Genomic DNA, 18,892 nt, shown 5'->3' with positions numbered 1-18,892 from the left:
AAGGTGGGTTGACATTGCTTGCCTTCAAGAAACTAAGTGAATAGGGAAAAAAAGGAAGAGAGATTAATAACACATGTTATTTGTTGTTGTATTTTGGGATGTAGAAGAATAGAAATAAAGTAGGAATTATAGTAGAACTAGGACTCAAAGATAAAGTGGTGAAAATGAAGAGAATTTGTAATAGGATTATCTCTTCAATATTAATGTCGGAACATGAGACCTTTACCAATATGAGTGTGTATGCACCTTAAGTAAGTTTGGGCGAAGAGGCTAAAAGAAAGTTCTAGGAAGATATAAATGCTTCGATTCAAAGGATTGTGAATGACCACTAGATTTTTTTTAGGGGAGATTTAAATGTACATGTGGGTAGTAGCAATGATGGTTTTAAAAAAGTGCATGGGATTTTCAAATATGAGAGTAGGAATGAGGAAGACAAAAACTATTCTAGAATTTGCCTTGGCTTATGATTTGGTTTTGGGAATTACACTTGATTACCTTTAAAAGTAGAGTTAATTATAGCCAAATAGATTTCTTTCTTACTAGAAGAGAGGCAAAGCTTTAAAGATTGCAAAATTATTCATGGCGAGGCTCTAACCACTCCGCATAGGATAGTGGTTTTAAATGCAAAGATTAAGAATTGGGTGAGGAAGAAAAAGAGAATTATGTAACCCAGAACTCATTAGTAAAACCTAAATAGCACAAACCAAATAGCTTTTAAAATTAACTTACTAAAAGAAGGGGTATGGAATGTAGACCATAACGTTGATACCGCATGTAAGGTGATGACAAACTGCATTAAGAAAGTAACAGTGGATATACTAAGAGAATCCAAAGGTAGAAGGCCACGCCTATAAGAGTCTTTGTGATGGAGCGAAAAGGTTCAAAAGGCTATTAAAATGAAAAGGGATGGTATAGAATGTTAAGAATGGAAAAGATGGGGAAGCAATCAAGAAATATAATTTGGCATAGTGAAAAACTAAAAAGGTAGTTAGTGAGGCTCATGGTAAATCTCTAGCTAATTTGTACTCAAAGTTAGGGACACGAGAGGGGGAGAAGGAAATGTACAAGCTAGCACAACTTAAGGAAAAGAGTAGAGATCTAAATCAAATGAAGTACATTAAGGATAATAACCAACAAGTTTTGTCACGACATCAAGAATTCAAAGATAGATGGAGATGCTACTTCGATAAGTTGTTCAATGAGAATCATGAGGATGACTTTATAAAATTTTAATGTTCCTTTGACAGTCTCAGAAAATTATATTTGTCGAAGTTAAAAAGCCTTGAAGAATATTAATATAGAAAGAGCTTATAAAGGGATCATCTCACATTGTTAGCTCACTGTGATCTAGAACTAAGAGAGCTTGTAGAGGGATCAATTCTTCGATGCCTATACATTTGGGGTGGGTGTGTGTAATTTTGCATCATTACTCCATTAGCTATTGGTGGATATATATGTAGGGGGATGTAGGATTAAATGTGGAGGGAGCTAAATTTAAATAATGATTTTTCTAACAAATGCAAAATTTTACTTATTAAAATTCATTAAATATGTTTATTTATTACTATTTTTTAAAAAAATTATTAAATTTTGTGTAATATTATATCAAAAAGGGATGCAATATCACGTAAAAAATATATTTTTTTATGTTATTGATACAATATTAGTAATAAATATACATATTTAATGAATCTTAATAAGTATAATATTGCGCGTGCACACATACATATATATATACACATACATACATATACGAATGAGGAGTGAACTCATGAATAGGCTAAAATACCCTTATAATTTTTTATTATTTATATTAAATATTTTAAAAAAAAAACCTAATAAAAATGTGTTTTATGTGTATTCAAGACATTATACAGGCCTTTGAATTTTCTTGCCAAGTAGATGTAATAAACATACTAAAATATCTTTATAAATTTATATTATTTATAAAGTATATTAATTAATATAAATTAAATATTAAAAAATAGAATTCTAATGGAATTGTACAAAAAGTCATAGGAAAAGTTTTTTTTTTCACAATCTTTAGTCTTTTGTAATTTTATTTTCTTAATATTCCTATACATTATATAAAAGTCCAATTAATTCCCACACCAAAATTAAAATCAGCTTTATTAAAATATTTAATATATAAATAATTACAATTTTCAATTTTTTTATACATGCATAAAAATTTTTAAAATATATTATACTATCATAATTATTTGTTTTTTTTTATTTTTATCCTTTTTAATATTGAAGGTAGAAATTTGTTAAAAAAAATTGAATGAACGTAGCTCTTATTATTCTATTTTTCTAAATTGAATCGAAAACAAAATTCATAAGAATTGAATTCAAAAAATCGATATTATAATAACTGAAACACACTAGCTAAATTTTTTTGATACATTATTTTTTTTTTTTATCAATAATGATGTTGTTCTTTTCGGTGGATCTAGAATGTGGATCTTTGATATGTAAGACAACACAAGGATCATCAGTGGGTTGATGTGCAACCACTTTGATACTTAAGTCAGTGTGGGAACTGGAAAGAGTTTGAGGGAATCAAGTTGATATATGCATACTTGATGGCCCCTTATATAGGCCATTGGTCTTGTCTCCGACTAGGATTAGGAATTAATATCAAAATAGGATTTTGAGTCTAGATTGTCTAGGAGTCAAGTGGATACTAGCACTTTAACCTTGGTGGATCTCTTAGGATCCTTATCTTTTAGTGATTGATCTGAGTAATGTGGGATGATGAGGGCGAGTGTCCAAGTAATGTGTGGTGGCTCAGACCCTAGTCGAGTAACCATCCGACAGTCGATTACTTGGTACCTACTTGTGAGTACCATTTTGGAGGTTGTAGTATCATTAAGTTTGTAAGTGTTAAAGTAGGGCTTTACACTTTCTGTCATGCTTAAACGTCTTCTTTCAGATTTTAAAAGAAGTAGGGCTTTACACTTTCTGTCATGCTTAGACGTCTTCTTTCAGATTTTAAAAGAAGTAGGGGCTTGTAAACCAATGTCAAGGAAGTTTTCAAGTTAAAGATTAGAATTTGAGCAAGCACAAAGTTAGAGTACACAAGTATCTAGCAAATGTCTAAGCAAAGGGGGCCGAGGTAATGATAGTTCAAATCCCAAGGAAGGAAAACACTAAGGTAGACAATTTGGCAAAGCTAATAGCAGCCGGCAAACAACACCTTATTTGCCCCATTCCCTTTGAAGAAAGTAGATGCCTAACTGTTGATAAAGAAGAGTTATTGCCCATTAACATGGGTAAGATATGGACGAGTTCAATTTTTTATTATCTCATAGAGGAGACTCTCCCATAGGATCCTTTAGAGATGAGTAAGCTGGTCAGGAAACATCTGGTTATGGCATCATCAATAGTTGGCTTTACAAGAGATCTTACTTACAGCCCTAGCTAAAATGCATCACTTTTGAAAAGTGTATGTGAACCTTTAAAGAGATTTATGAAGGGATTTATGGCACCCATGAAGATGCTTAGACAATCGCTAAGAACGCCTTTTGTTAGGGTCTCTATTGGCCATTTGTTGTTGAAGATGCAAAGCAATTAGTCCCAGCATGTAAAAAGTACCAAGAGTGACTTCATTCCTCGCAAGAACTAGGAAGGTCTTTACTCGGTCATCAATGTTATTTGCCCAAGAGCTTACAAGCTAGTTGACATGTCTAACAAAAAGTTACTTAGATGGAAAGTTTCAAACCTTAGAAAGTATTATTAGTAGGCTAGTTTACTCTTCAAAGCTTATGTAAACAACATTTCTCATCAATAAAGATAATACTATTCCTACAAAATTATTTATTTTTTCTTTGTGATTGATAACACATTTAACTTATACCTAAGGCAGAAGTCCACTCAAATGGTGTGGACAAAGCTATCCAAGGTGTAAATCCACCCAAATGGTGTAAACAAAACCATCCAAGGCGTAAGTCTGCTCAAGTGGTGTAAACAAAACTATCTAAGGAATAAGTCTACCTAAGTGCTATCGACAAAGCTATCTAAAGGCAAAAGTCTGCCCAAGTAACATATACAAAGCCATCTAAGGTATAAGTTCGCCCAAATGGCATAGACAAAGCTACTTAAAGGCAAAACTCTACCCAAGTGACGTAAACAAAGCTGTATAAGTTATAAAGTCCATTCAAGGAGCATAAACAGAGTCACCTATATAGAGGAAGTTATCCATCTAGGACAAGCTCATTGATTCTAAAAAAACCTAAGTATCATTTAAAGCTAGGTTACTTGGACATTGGTCTTGAAAAAACCTAAGTATCATTGAAAAACAGGTTACTTGGACCTATGTCTTGAAAAAACCTAAGTATTACTCGGTACTAGGTTATTTGGATGTTGGTCCATGAAAAAGTTAAAGTATTAACTCAGGTTAAAGTGCTTAAAAGTTACTTTAAAAAGGTTAGTCGAACGTTGGTCCAAGGAAATGCTAAAGTGTTAGTTTGGGTCAGAAAGCTAAAAATTTTACTCGAGGTTAATTACTTGGACTTTGGTCTATGGAAAAGTCGTAGGAATAGTATTTTTTTCCCAATCTAGTCTTTTTATAATTTTATTTTCCTAATATTACTATACATTATACAAAAGTCCAATTAATTCCCGCACCAAAATTAAACTTAACTTTATTAAAATATTTAACATATAAATAATTAAAATTTTAAATTTATCTTTATACATGCATAAAAATTTTTAAAATATATTATATTATTATAATTATTTGTTTTTTTTTATGCTTTTTAACATTGAAGGTAAAAATTTATTAAAACAAAAATAATTGAAAGTAGAGATATGTACAGGTCTTATTATTCTAAATTGAAAGGAAAAAACAAAATCTATAAGAAATAAATTTGAAAAGTCGATATTATAATATTAATAAGTGAAACACACTATACAAAATTTTTTATATTTTTTTGATAGATTATGATTTTTTTTTTATCAATAATTAAACTTGGAACCATATTTTATTGAATTTACCAAAGCATATCAAATAAAAGAATCAAAACTAAAATCAATATTATAAATGTGTTTTTATACATTTTTTTAGATATATTATATAATTTTAATATAATTAATTATATATTTATGTGTAACTAAATATATCATATATAGTACATTTATAATAATTGACTATATATAGTCAAATATTGCATATATAATTCACATGCTTCAACGACTAATTAAAAAAAATTATAAATTGCATTTTTATTGTCACGACTCGATCCCATGGGTCGAACCGGCACTATGATCTGGGCCGGTATAAAACCTCCGAGGCCTATAGTAAGCCTTACTGTTCCCAAATCCATAACCAAGGCCCAAAAACTGAGGCACAACATGTAAATAAAATAAAAATAAAATATTTCATTTTAATTTGGATCAACCCAACCTGATGATTATCAGCTATTAAAGCGAGGGGAGCCCAGCTCAATCCCATTACCACCATTTACAAATTATTTATATATCATAAAAATTTTCGTTCAGTAAAAACCAATAACTCAATTTAACACTGTCTCTAACAAGATTCATAATACTACTAACACATGCAGAGTTCTAAATTACAAATTTAGAAAATAATATTACAAATAAATAAATGTTAATAAACCTGCGAAGAAGAGAGCAGGTTACTTTGAAAAAGACCTCCTCCTGTATCCTGGAAAAATAGGGTGAATAAGAGTGAGCGTTCGACTCATAAAGTAAAATATTGATTTTACATACAATTTCTATAACTATCTAATTCTAATGCATCCTTAGAAATGAAATGCATCATATTTATACAAGCCATACAGATCAGGTCAAATAACATCAAAGACAATATGAAACACTCACACACCCGTGTCAAATCCATCTTCACACATACATATATGGGGAGCTAATCCCCTTACACAACTCTCTTATTTCCAACCTCTGCTAGCGAGATTAACTCAAAGTCGTACTTTCTCTTATTATTCAAATACGGAGGCTAGCGAGATCAACTCAAAGCCGTGCCTACCCCGACTTATCCATAATAAGGATCGAGTCCCAGTGAATCAAGCTCCAGCCGCGTCTACCCATCCTACCCATATCCATAAATACCACATATACACCAACTCACACACACATCTCCAGATTGTCATAACACAACAACTAAGGTAATATCATCAAATATAAATACAAAACAGAGCATGCCTAATATTTAACTACATACATATATGAATAAGTGATGCATGAGCATGCCTGATATATATTAATATTGAAATTATAAATAAGATTAATATCTACTCATAAATTTACAGAATGTCACTGCGGTGGCTGGATGGAGGAGGAAGATTGACCTGGCTCACCTAAAATAATTATATAACAAATTTATCAATACACAAATTTTAAACAAAACTTTTAAGAAATAAAGACGCCCTATTTTATGTCAGAAATCCAATAGAGTTTCCCCTGCACTTAGGACCTACCCAACCTACAAAAATATTCAAATAACACTTCTAAATCTTAATTTCCCATAACCACAACTCATCAACAACCTCCAAAGCAGTCAATATTCACAATATGAGAAAATTATGTTTTAGTCCCCGAAACTAACCTTTTTGCAAAAATCACCTAAACCAGCTTTAAAATTTCAAAATTTTACCCCGCTGTTCTTAGCAATATTACAAAGCTAATACGAAAAGAATTATAATTTTCTATCTTACCACTAATATTTTATTTAAAACACTTTATCAAATCTCTAATCAAATTAATATTAAGATATTATTAATATTTATAATAAACTCTTACTTCATAAATTAATTAGACATAATAATATTAGTAATAATAATAAGAATAATTACATTAAATTTAAAAATATTAAAACATAAAATTATAATAAAAATTTAATATTTCTAAAGATTAAATCCAAGACTTCAAAATAATTTTATAAAATGCATTGAAATGACTAAAAAATATTTTAAGGAATTAAATACATAAATTACTTATTCTTTAGCTAATAATAAGATCTAGCACAACTTAATGAATTATTTAAATCAATAAAATAATATTAAAATAATGTTAAATTTATATTTTTATATAAGAATTCGAATTATTACATTTATGATTTTTCTATAAATAATATATTTATTAATTTTAAATAATAAAAAATATTAATAAAAGGCACACCGATTACACCTAAATTAGCATATTAACTCCATACACTCAACCTAACACTTAAAATATAAAGTGAAAAAACCTGACAAAAAAATATTAAAACTCAAAATAAGACATAATAAGCTCTAAAGTGTTTTTTTTTTATTTCTCATAATTTTTTTATTTTCTTTTTTTATCTTTATTTTTAATATTTTTTTATTTTTAACATGTTCTAAATAAATATTCACATTTTATAATATGTAATTGTTATTATTTTGTTCACTTTGAAATATTTTTTTAACATAAATTTCATAAATGAATTATGATTATTTTTTATTTACTGAAGTTTCCTGATAGGGACATGTCTTACCACTTTGCATGCAGGAAGTGTGGTATTGATATTTTTCCCTAACTACAATCTTTCCCTTAGAGATCCACATCTCAGCACTGCTTTAAAAGTCCAAATCCAACTCACAGGTGCAGCCCAAGTCACATCTTCCATGATGGCTACGTTACACCACCAGATTATCTACAGGCTGCAAGATCATGCAGTAGATCTATCTCAGCCATCTGTATCAAATGATGCTCTGCTTGTGCTAGCAGACACTGAAACCACTCCAATAATTGTTCAGATACCTAGGCAACTGCCTAGAAATGAGCTTGAACAGCTCATCCCAAAGGATTGGTTAACCAACTACGAAAGGCTCCATTCAACATCTCAACCAATCCAGATCACAGAATCTTCTTTCAGTACAGACTTCCTTCCAGCCACCACGGCATTCTACAGGATCCTTGCCTGTATTCCAGACCATGATGGTCCAGCCATTAGAAAAGGAGCAAGGCGGCTATCCCATTGGAGCAGTAACACCAGATAATCATTACATCTATCCTCAGAAAATAGATGGTCACTGCTCCTGGGATTTCCCAGGTTCTGAAGCATGCGACGAAGATTGTGACTGTCGTGACAATTATTGAGAAAATGAATATGACCATCCACTGTCTGACAAAAATTGGAGGAAGCTCACCAAACAAACAAGAAGAGCCTCTTGCAAGACACAACAAGTTCTCAGAAGAGACTATCCAGATAGTAGCCCATGGATCGGTATCCATGAGGAAACTAAGCAGAAGAAGCCTCTTCCCATCTATGAGCTTGCCCTTGAGATCATCAGAAAGGAAGGAAAGAAACTACCCTCTCTCAGGCCAGTTTCTTCCCCTCCTCCTGCACTTCCTCTGGTACAACCCTGCATGATGTTCTCACCTGCCTCTTATGAAGCAGATTTTCCTCCATTAGCACAACAGACAGACCAGCAGACCAAAATCTCCACCAGACCTTTTATTCACTCAACTAAGGTTGATAGTGAAGGTTAGACAACCCCGATCACTCAAGCTGAAGAAGTTTTGAACTGGCAAACCAAGAATGCAGCTGTCCAGAATAAGGCACTACAGCGTATTAATTCCAAGATTGACCAGGTCCTCACCAGGACTCAGCATGTTGATCAAAAGATTGACTCCTTTACTGCTTTTGCCCAAAACATGTACAAAGACTTACAAAGCAGAATTACCCAGCTTGATAGAGATCTGAAGGCTTTGATCCAACAACGGAGATTTGGTGCAGAATTCAACCAAAAGGAACAGGAGATACGAAGGCTGAAAAAATAGTTGGCCCAAGTTGAGGCAGACTTACATAAGCCCATAGAAGCTCCGGTCTCTTACAGCCCATTCATCCCTTTCTCTGCTCAAACAACTCCTAATCCTTTTCTTCCTACTTCTGAACCTGCTTACTCCCCTTTTGGACCTTTTAACTATTCATATGAACCACCTCAAACATACCACCCGTCTCCTTTGTTCAAATCTACTTCAACACCTGCCAGATATGAGCCAAAGAGTCCATCTTCCTCTGAAGAATCTCATCCTCCAAAAAGGAAAATTGATAAAGGGAAGGATAAAATGTATCCTGATCCTCCTCCTCAGCACATGGTGTCCATACCCTCTAAGCCAAAGCTAGAAGAAGATTCTTCTGATGACTCGTCTGATGATAGTGAGGACGGACGAATGGATATCACGACACTGCTCATGGCTGATCCTCAGCCAACTGCCTCCCATACAGGTCCTTCACCAACCACAGATTCTACCAGTGGCACTACAGGCCCTATAGGGCCTCCTCAAGACCCCCATGTTGAGATCCCTGATGATGAACCAATTCTAGATTTTGGACTACCAGGCGCTCCACAACAGGCCAGGCCCAGTTCAGGCCCATGGTTCACCTTAGATGATGTTCCCCCATCAAAATGGAGAGATCGCCTTGCAGAATTTAAAGCTTGGCTTGATGTCCAAATGCTCCGGGAAGGTGCTGACTCCCACTCTATACTCAGAGAATTCATCTCTCGAACTGTTGGCACATTGCAAGATTGGTTTTCCTCCATTGGAGAATATCAGAAAGCTCAATTTTGCCACCTGACTCCCTTACAAGCAGTCAACGCTCTCTTTGCTGAGTTTTTCGAAGATGCATCCTTATACAGCAAGCAGTTAAGACAAGAGTTCTTTGATATGCGTTGTTGTTCTTTAAAAAGATCAGACATTGAAAAACACTACCAGTGCATGACACAACGCCATTATCTGCTTAATGGTTACAATGATGTCAACCTTAGGCATACCTATATTGCCTCCTTACCAAAAGCATTACAACCAGAACTCCACAGAAGTATTGCTGCTACCAGAAGAGCAATGAATGCTATAACTATAGGGGAAATCCATCAAATGACTCTGGCTTGTCTAGACAAAATGTGCGAATAACAAAAATTGTTCAAAGATATCATTGACAACAGCAAAGCTTTGAAGAATGTATGCCAGAAGTCTCACCTTGCCATTAAATGCAAGGAAAAGAACTGTGAATGCAAGCCAAAGAAGAAAGCACATTACAAGAAGCATCCCTCTGGGTTCAAACCCCCTTTCAAGCAAAGGAAAGGAAGAAGGTCAGTCAGATACTTTCGAAGGAAAAGAACGGGTACAAAGAAGTCTGACAGGTGCTATGTCTGTGGCAATCGGGGTCATTATGCCAAGAACTGCCCAAAAAACCCCAATAAGGCAGTTAAGCTATTACAACACATACAGCAGGCTTCTCACATCTCCCTAGAGCATGATGATGTTGAATCCCTATTCTCTGAACAGGATGAGCCCGATGAAGATACAGTCTTTGCCCTTGGGATAGGCGCTGGATCAGAAGAAGATTACTCATTCACTTCAGAAGAATCCAGTTCAGATACTGAAACCCATTACCCGTTTTATCTAGCCCAACATATCCAATCCTCCCAATCCACCTATGGCCCAGACACTATTCCAATTCCATTAGTCCTGATTCATATTCTTCCCAGCAAGTATGAACGGCCCATTAATGTCATTGGCTTCCTGGATACCGGGGCTCACAAAAGCATGATGAACCCAGCCATCTTACCCTCAGAATACTGGGTCCCTCATGAAGAATACTTTAAGGCTGCAGATGGAAATGTTTTCAAAACTAGCCTCATCACTAAGCATCCAATTGGAATTCAGTTCTTCCCCACTTGTATCCTCTGAACTAGGGTCATCGGGTCAGATCTTCCTGACAAGGATCTGCTGATAGGCTTTGACTTGTATCAACAGGCGAAGCATTTGAAGATCCTCCCCACAGGATTGAAATATAAGAGGAATTTTCAGCCATTTACTTCTGTCCCAAAGTTATATTCTCTGGCTGATGCCTCAGCTGAATTCCAAGAGCACAAGGAGCTCCTCTTAAGGTCCTGTGCTGATTCCCATGCACATTTTCACCATCACCACCCCCTATGGAAAAACCCGGAATTCTTTGTCAGTCTTCCATTCAAACTCAATGAAGATATCAATCCGACAAAGGCATCACACCCGGGAATGAATCCTACAGACTTGGCTCTAGCCCAAGAAGAGTGTAGACAGCTTCTCCAACAAGGCCTCATAGAACCTACTTCCTCCCAATGGGCCTGCCAGGCCTTTTATGTTGAGAAAAGATCGGAACGACTAAGAGGGAAGAAAAGACGTGTCATAGATTACAAGCCTCTGAATCATTTCCTCCAAGATGACAAGTTCCCATTACCAAAGCCTGAAGCCTTGTTCACTCAACTACACGAAGCCCATGTCTTCTCCAAGTTTGATCTTAAGGCTGGTTTTTGGCAATTGGGTATTAACCCCTCTGATAGGCCTAAGACTGCTTTCTGCATTCCTAGGGCCCAGTACCAATGGACAGTCCTTCCATTCGGCCTTAAGACGGCCCCATCAGTCTTCCAAAAGGCCATGACAAGAATATTCGAGCCGATACTACATAGTGCTCTTATTTATATAGACGATATCCTTCTCTTCTCCAAAGATGTTGCGGCCCATAAGACACTCCTCTCCACATTTCAACAATTGGTGGATTCCTATGGAATTATGCTATCAGAAAAGAAGAGCTCACTGGCCCAAACTGACATCGACTTCCTTGGAATGAAATTCAAGGATGGAAAATACCAACCGGGACCTCATATTGCAGAAGAATTACTGAAGTTTCCTGATAGGGACTTGACAGTAAAACAAATACAACAGTTCCTTGGTATTATCAATTATATCAGGAAGTTTATCCCGCATGTGGCTGTCCACACTTGCCAGCTGTCAAAGATGCTTAAAAAGGATGCCCCACCATGGAGGGAAGAACAAACATGTGCAGTCAAAAAATTAAAAGAAGTGGCTTTAAACCTGCCACCACTAAAGATTCCTAGCATTGGACACCGCATCCTTCAGACTGATGCTAGTGACACCCACTGGGGTGCAGTACTCATCGAAGAGATTCAAGGAGAAAAGCATATCTACGGACATGCTAGTGGAGAGTTCCCAGAGCCTCAGAAACATTATCATTTAGTCTACAAAGAGATATTAGCTATCAAAAATGGAATAAAGAAATTCGAATTTCATTTGATTGGCCACCATTTCACTGTGGTCATGGACAGCTCATCTTTCCCAAAGGTTCTAGACTTCAAAAACAAGTCTCTTCCTGAACCACAATTACTGAGGCTTAAGGACTGGTTCGCCAAGTATAAATTCACAGTCCAGCATATCAAAGGGAAGCACAATTTGGTTCCTGACCTCCTATCCAGGCCAAAAACCCTCCACCTGATCCAATCTTTCTCTACACTCCCCTTGATCCTCATGGCATCATCTTCATCCTCTCCACATACTCCTTCTCCAATGCACAATTTCCTAGTTCCTACTCCAGACAGTTTTCCCCCCGGATGCTCACCAAACCAGCCTATCACAAAAATGGCTAAGTTCGCAAGGGATCATCTGTTTCACTACCTGAGTGCAAGAAACACCCTAAGGGGATTACTCCCCTCTGCGACTGTCTTTATCCCTGACAACCCTTTCCTCACCTGTTTCAGTATCCACCCTAGCAGAGAACTCATCCTGGAAGAACTATGGCTCCTCTGGTGCATGGTTACTCTCTATTCTACCGGGATAAAATTCCCACTCATGGCCCTATATCAACATGTTATGAACAACACCAACAGAACTCTCCTGTCCAGATTCCTGGAATGGTTCAAGCCCATATCAGCATGGCGCTACAGTCTGAAGCGCATCATAGACACCCATGGAATAGAAGAAAGGCCCATCGCTACTCAACCCAACATCAGAACCATGTTCATTTTTCACAGGCCTTTCTCAAGAAGGCCCGATGGACTCCTCTGGACCCAGAATACTGAATACGAGTGGAGGACTTACGAGGGATCAATTATTGACAAGGAATCCATGGGACCCTTAAGAAAACAACTAGCTGAATATCTTTGTGAAATCAACAGCTATTATTGTCTGGTACCTCCCCATGTGAATTGTACATCACTTGGTCCCATCCAGTCTCTCACTGATGAGCCTATTGACTGGACCCATCCCATGTGGCAAGATTCCCAGGATCCGATGGACACAGAGTCACGAGATGCCATTCAAAGCGCTGACCTTCCATCTCCTGTATACAGACAATGGCCAAAGGACTTTTTTGGAATCGACTCTGATGACTCTGACTTTGACACCCTCAATCTGTCCACCACTCCATAATAAAAGTTAAAGTTTGTCAGTCAATAATGTAATAATGTGTCTGTCTTTATTTTGCTTTCCTTTATGTTGCTTTAAGAGTGTCGGTAGCCAGTCTCTAACCGGTTGCCTGTAATGTTAAGAGCCTCCTCGCCTATAAAAGGAGTTGCTCTCTTCTGTTATAGGCAGACCGAGTTCCCTTTCAATAATATTCTCTGAAGTTCTCTTATGTGGCTTTCTAAAACTCTTCTCCTTCTCTCCGAAAACCTTTGAACGTGTATCATACTCTTATAATCAGATATACGTATGCTTTACACTTGCCTCTTTAAGAGGATCCTGTGTATCAGAAATATCTTTGTTTTGACATTAAGGTGCGACGGTCCCGTTATCACATGTATAATTAACAAAAGGGCACAGCCAGAGAGTACCTATGGAAAGGGAAGAGGCATAGCATGAGTTCATTATATGTGTGGTCAGAGTTCCCGGCTTATCTGAGGGGCCAAATGTCACTCACATATCCGCATTCTTATAATATATTTAATTGAAAAAACCAAACTGGGGCCGCCCTTTGCCGTTGGTCCGCCATCTATATGTATGATTATTAATGATCGGTGTTGCGTTTGTATGCCTTGATAGTCACGTGTAATATATATATATATATATATATATATATATATATTAAAATTCTATTTATTTTTAAAAAAATTAACTTATATATGTAAAATATTTTTTTTATTTTGTTAAAATTAATAATATATATTTATATTATATATGTATAGGTGTTTATATATTTTAATAAGTTTATTAAAATTTAAAAAATAATTTTAAAAAAATAAATATTTTTTTAAATTAACTTTGCTTATTTAAAAGATAAAATTATTTTTAATTGATAATTTTATTAAAATATTTTAGTATTATAATTAAATAATAAAAAATATTTTTATAAAAAATAATTTTTATAAAAATATTTTTGTATACAAATTATTTTCAAAGTGTTAGTGTCAGTCATAATTCTATTTTAAATAGCGACAAATATATTGATATTTAAAAATTTTAATTAAAGATTTTCTAAAGGTGGTTGGTTAATGTAATTTATTTGATATTTCTGAAAATCTGAAAAAAAAAATCAGAATTTTGGTAAATAGTATATACTAAATTTTATAATCTTATAATATTATTTCATTCAGTCACTTAGTTTCAGTTTGTTGAAATAAAATTTCTTAATTTTAATTTTTTTTTAAATCCTCTAAATATGTAGTAACAGATTTTTAGGTTAAATATATATATATATAATTATATTTTTGCCTTGTTTTTCCTCTTTTTCTCTTTCTTAACTTCATAATTAAATTAATTAAAACTTAATATTAATAAAATTATTTTATTTTAATTAAATTTAATAATAAATTTATTGATTATATATATGTGTTATTTATTGTTACTTAAAATTTAATTTATAAAAATATGAAAAATAATAATATAATAGCAATAAATTTAAGTTTTAAAATATCAATATTTTAGTTTTTATATAAAAAATAGTAAACAATAAATAATGATTTATAGATTTATTTTTATTAAATATTAATTTAATATTAATTGAAGAAAAAAATTTAAAAATATGCTATTATAGGTTAAAAGAATATTTTTTAAAATAAAATTAAAATTAAAAATTTTATTTTAATAAATTAAAATTAAATAATTAGAATAAAATAATTATTTAAATCGAGAAACAATCCACGCAATTTACGCTAAATGAGTGGATGAGTGGGAAGGCAAAAGCGACGGATCCATGGTAAAATTCAACCTTTTTGGTCCATTGGGTCTTGTTAAAAAGTCTACCCTCTCAAGTTGACCCACACCAATCTAATATTAATTCATTTATCCCTTTTTAAAATCTGTTTAGTTACTTCCCTTTGGAATTATCAACTACGGTCCCCTTTATATATTTAAGTTTCACCCTCGCCTCTGATTTAAATTATTAATTTCTTATATTATAAAATAAATATTCATATATCACTAAATATAATATTAAAAAAATAGAATTATTTGAGTTTATATTAGTATTTCATTATAAATTGTTTTAATGATCACAAATTTTATATATATATATTAACAATTTTTACTTGAAAAGTTTAGTGGTATTTAATGTCCCATCTCACACTTCAAATTTAGCAAGTGAAATTAACTGAATTTTATGATTATTGTCAACATCAAAATTGAAGGAGAAATTAGATTGATTAAGAGCACTATTTAATTTTTCCAGTAAAATTTAAGGATTAATTTAAGACTCTTTTTTTTTTTTACAGAAAATATTTTCTTAGAAAATATGAAAAATCATATTTCTAGTATTTGAGAGCACTCAGAAAAATTGATCAAAGAAAAACTAAATTATTGAGAAAATTATTTTTTATTTTCTAAACTTTAAAAATCTTATTAAAATGTAAACACACTTATACATATATAAAATAAATAAATATCATTAATTTAATATTATAACTAAACAATAAAAAATATTTTCATGAAAAATATTTGTTTAGAAAATATTTTTTATGATAAATATTTTTCGTATATAAGATATTTTTCATAAACAAACGGAGCTTAAGTATTCGATATTTTTAAATTAATTACATTTTAAAATTTTAGGAGTGAGATGGACATTTTTAAAGTTGAGGGTATAAGTAGACTTTTTTTTTTTAAATAAAAGTCAGGTTAATTTATATATTCAATAAATAAAAAAATAATAATTACAGTGACATAGTCAATATTAGAATCTAATGCAGTTTGGTATTTGTTGAATTTGTCATTAAGAAAAACAACCTATTTTGCAAACAAATGGTCCCACATCCATATTTTGACTCCTTAACTGGCACTAGTGTCTGTCTTATTCTTCCACACCCATCATTAGTCTAATTTTACCTTCTTAATCCACCATTAATTAACTAATCATTTAATTAAGTTTGCTTTCAAATTTATCTAAACCATAACTATTAGGCAGTTTACCAACAATTATAATATCATAATACAGTAGTTAGTGCATATATTTGTATAATTAAGTAACATTTCTCTTTTTCAAGGGACTATATATAAATTATCTTTAATAAGAAGTTGGAATGTATTTTTTTTTAAATAATTTATGCAATTAATTTTTTTAAGTAAATTTAAAATTTATATAAATGTGATTAATATAAGTTCGATCTTATATAAAATAAATTTAATAAATATTAAATCAAATATATACATCTAAATTTATACACTTCCATTATATGCACATTTCATTTGATTTTATATGAATATGATATAAATATTTAATATAAAAATTATTAAAGTCGAATTTATATTAAATGTACTAATTTTAAATCTTATATAAAGTTATTAAAAATAAAAAATAATCATGATGTAAATTGCAAAAAAATTATAAAAATAATTTTTATCAATAAATTTTAATTTAGTAATAATAAAATTATTTTTAAATCAAAAATAAAAAAAGTTTTCATTTAGTACATAGAATCAATATAAAAACATCATTAAACTTGTATCTTTCTATTGCCTAAAAATGAGTTGACAATTCAAACTTAGAAATTTATATAGTTTATTGTAGTACTATTTGTATCATCTCTCACAATAGAGAGAGAATATTAGTGTTATTATTTAGAAAATTCTTAAACACACTAATCAAAAATCAAGAAATTATGTTTTGTAATGAGATTCATCTTATTTTATAATAGGATTTATTATTATTTTAATAATATATCAATTTTTAATTGATGGGTGCATGCATCCTAGGCAAGAATTATTTTATTATTAAAATAGAAATATCTCTTTCTTTTAAATTATGTGATGGTTAAAGAGAAATTATAAAATAAAAGTAATTTCATGTAAGATATTTTATATAAAATGAAAAGTTAATAAAATATAGACAAATGTATATATATATATCATTAAATAATAAAGATTTGATGATGAATTTAAAAAAAATAATTACTTAATTATTTTAAATATTTATTTATATTTAATTAATTTATCATTGCTTACATAAAATACTGATGGTTGAATGCCAAATAAGAAAGGTACAACTTAATAAAGTATGAAGGGCTATGAAGGAGCAAGTTGACTATGAGCTAAACCCAACTTAGTCAATCTGGCATGTCATTTAATACTTTAACAATTATTGAAGATGCATGCAACCTACTTATTAATTATACTTCTTATGATATTTTGGTTTATTATCTTGCTTTGTGAAAAAATATTTTACAATAATTTTTATTTAAAATGATTTATTTTAAATTAAAGCCTTAATTTAAAATTAATTTCTTAAATCTAACACTTCTTTAATTTTTATATAAAACTTAAAATTTATCAAATATATGTTAAAATTTTAGCATTGACATTTGTTACGTGGACAAATCTAAACAAATAATTCAACATTAAAAATTCATTTTTATCATTTAAGGTGTTTATTTTAAAATAAAATTTACTTTATTAAAAATAAAATCACCCTAAAACTTCTTTTTACGTTAATAATAGAATTATTATTTTTTTAACCATAGTATCTCCTAGCTCACTAGACTAAACCTAATCATTTTCATGTCAGAAAGGCTCATTATGAAGTAAAGCGCTCCCAAAAAAATTTTCATTTACAAAGATCGAACACTTTACTTTATTTAAAGAATATAGAATCTTTTTATATTAATAATAAAATTTTTCTTTTATATACATTTATATAATATCATTTTCTTATAAATAAATAGTAAATATATAATGAATATATATATTAGAGTGCATTTAAAATAAATTTGAATTTATATAGTAACGAGGTTAATCACTAATAAATTAAATATTTATATTAAAATATATAAAAAAATTAATTAAAAAATATATAAAATATATAAATTTATATATAAACATTTATTCTAACAATTAATTGATGAGTTCATTATAATTATTTCAAGCAATCTATGGCCACTTATATATTATTTAAAAGGCAAAGCTATCATTTTTATGGTACGCCATTCAAAAGTCAATATTAATAAATGGCTCAATTAATGCAAACCCAATTCACCAAATTCATTACTTAAAATGGATAATTATTTATGCATATCTATAAATATTCAAATATGCTATTTGTTAACTTGTTTCCTTTTATGCCTTCTTTTCATCTGAAAAAGATAGGGCCTTTTTACTTAAATCTCGTTAAACGGTGCCGTTTCAGCACATTTATGAGTGGAAAGTGTCGTCTGCGTTGAAACCAGCGATTCTGGTTAAAAGTTTAGGGACCATAATTGAAATTGGAATCACAAGGTGGCTTATACTACCCATCCAATTTTATTCATTGCATTTAAATTTACATGATCATTAAAAAAATAATTAGATAATTTTATTTTTTAAAAAATATATTAATAATTAATTAAATTACTCTTTATCTCACTTAATTATTTTTTATATATTTATTATATTTAATAGATTTAAAGGATAAAATTAAAAAAAATTAATACTTCTTAATTTTTTAAATTCAACAGATGATTTTTAAAAATAAAATTAAATATAATAAATAAAAATAAATGGATGTAATAATTTTTATTTCAGTTTTGTTCTTGTTCTATCAATCTGATGGTTAAATTTTTTTTAAAATTTTTTTAGAATAGAAATTTGATTTAAAATTGAATTGAATTGAATAAGATTATTTTGATTCAAGACTAATTTTAAT

The sequence above is a fragment of the Hevea brasiliensis genome, chromosome 4 (genome assembly GCF_030052815.1).
Source record: "Hevea brasiliensis isolate MT/VB/25A 57/8 chromosome 4, ASM3005281v1, whole genome shotgun sequence".
Classification (NCBI taxonomy): Eukaryota; Viridiplantae; Streptophyta; class Magnoliopsida; order Malpighiales; family Euphorbiaceae; genus Hevea; species Hevea brasiliensis.
This window is presented reverse-complemented; position numbering follows the sequence as displayed.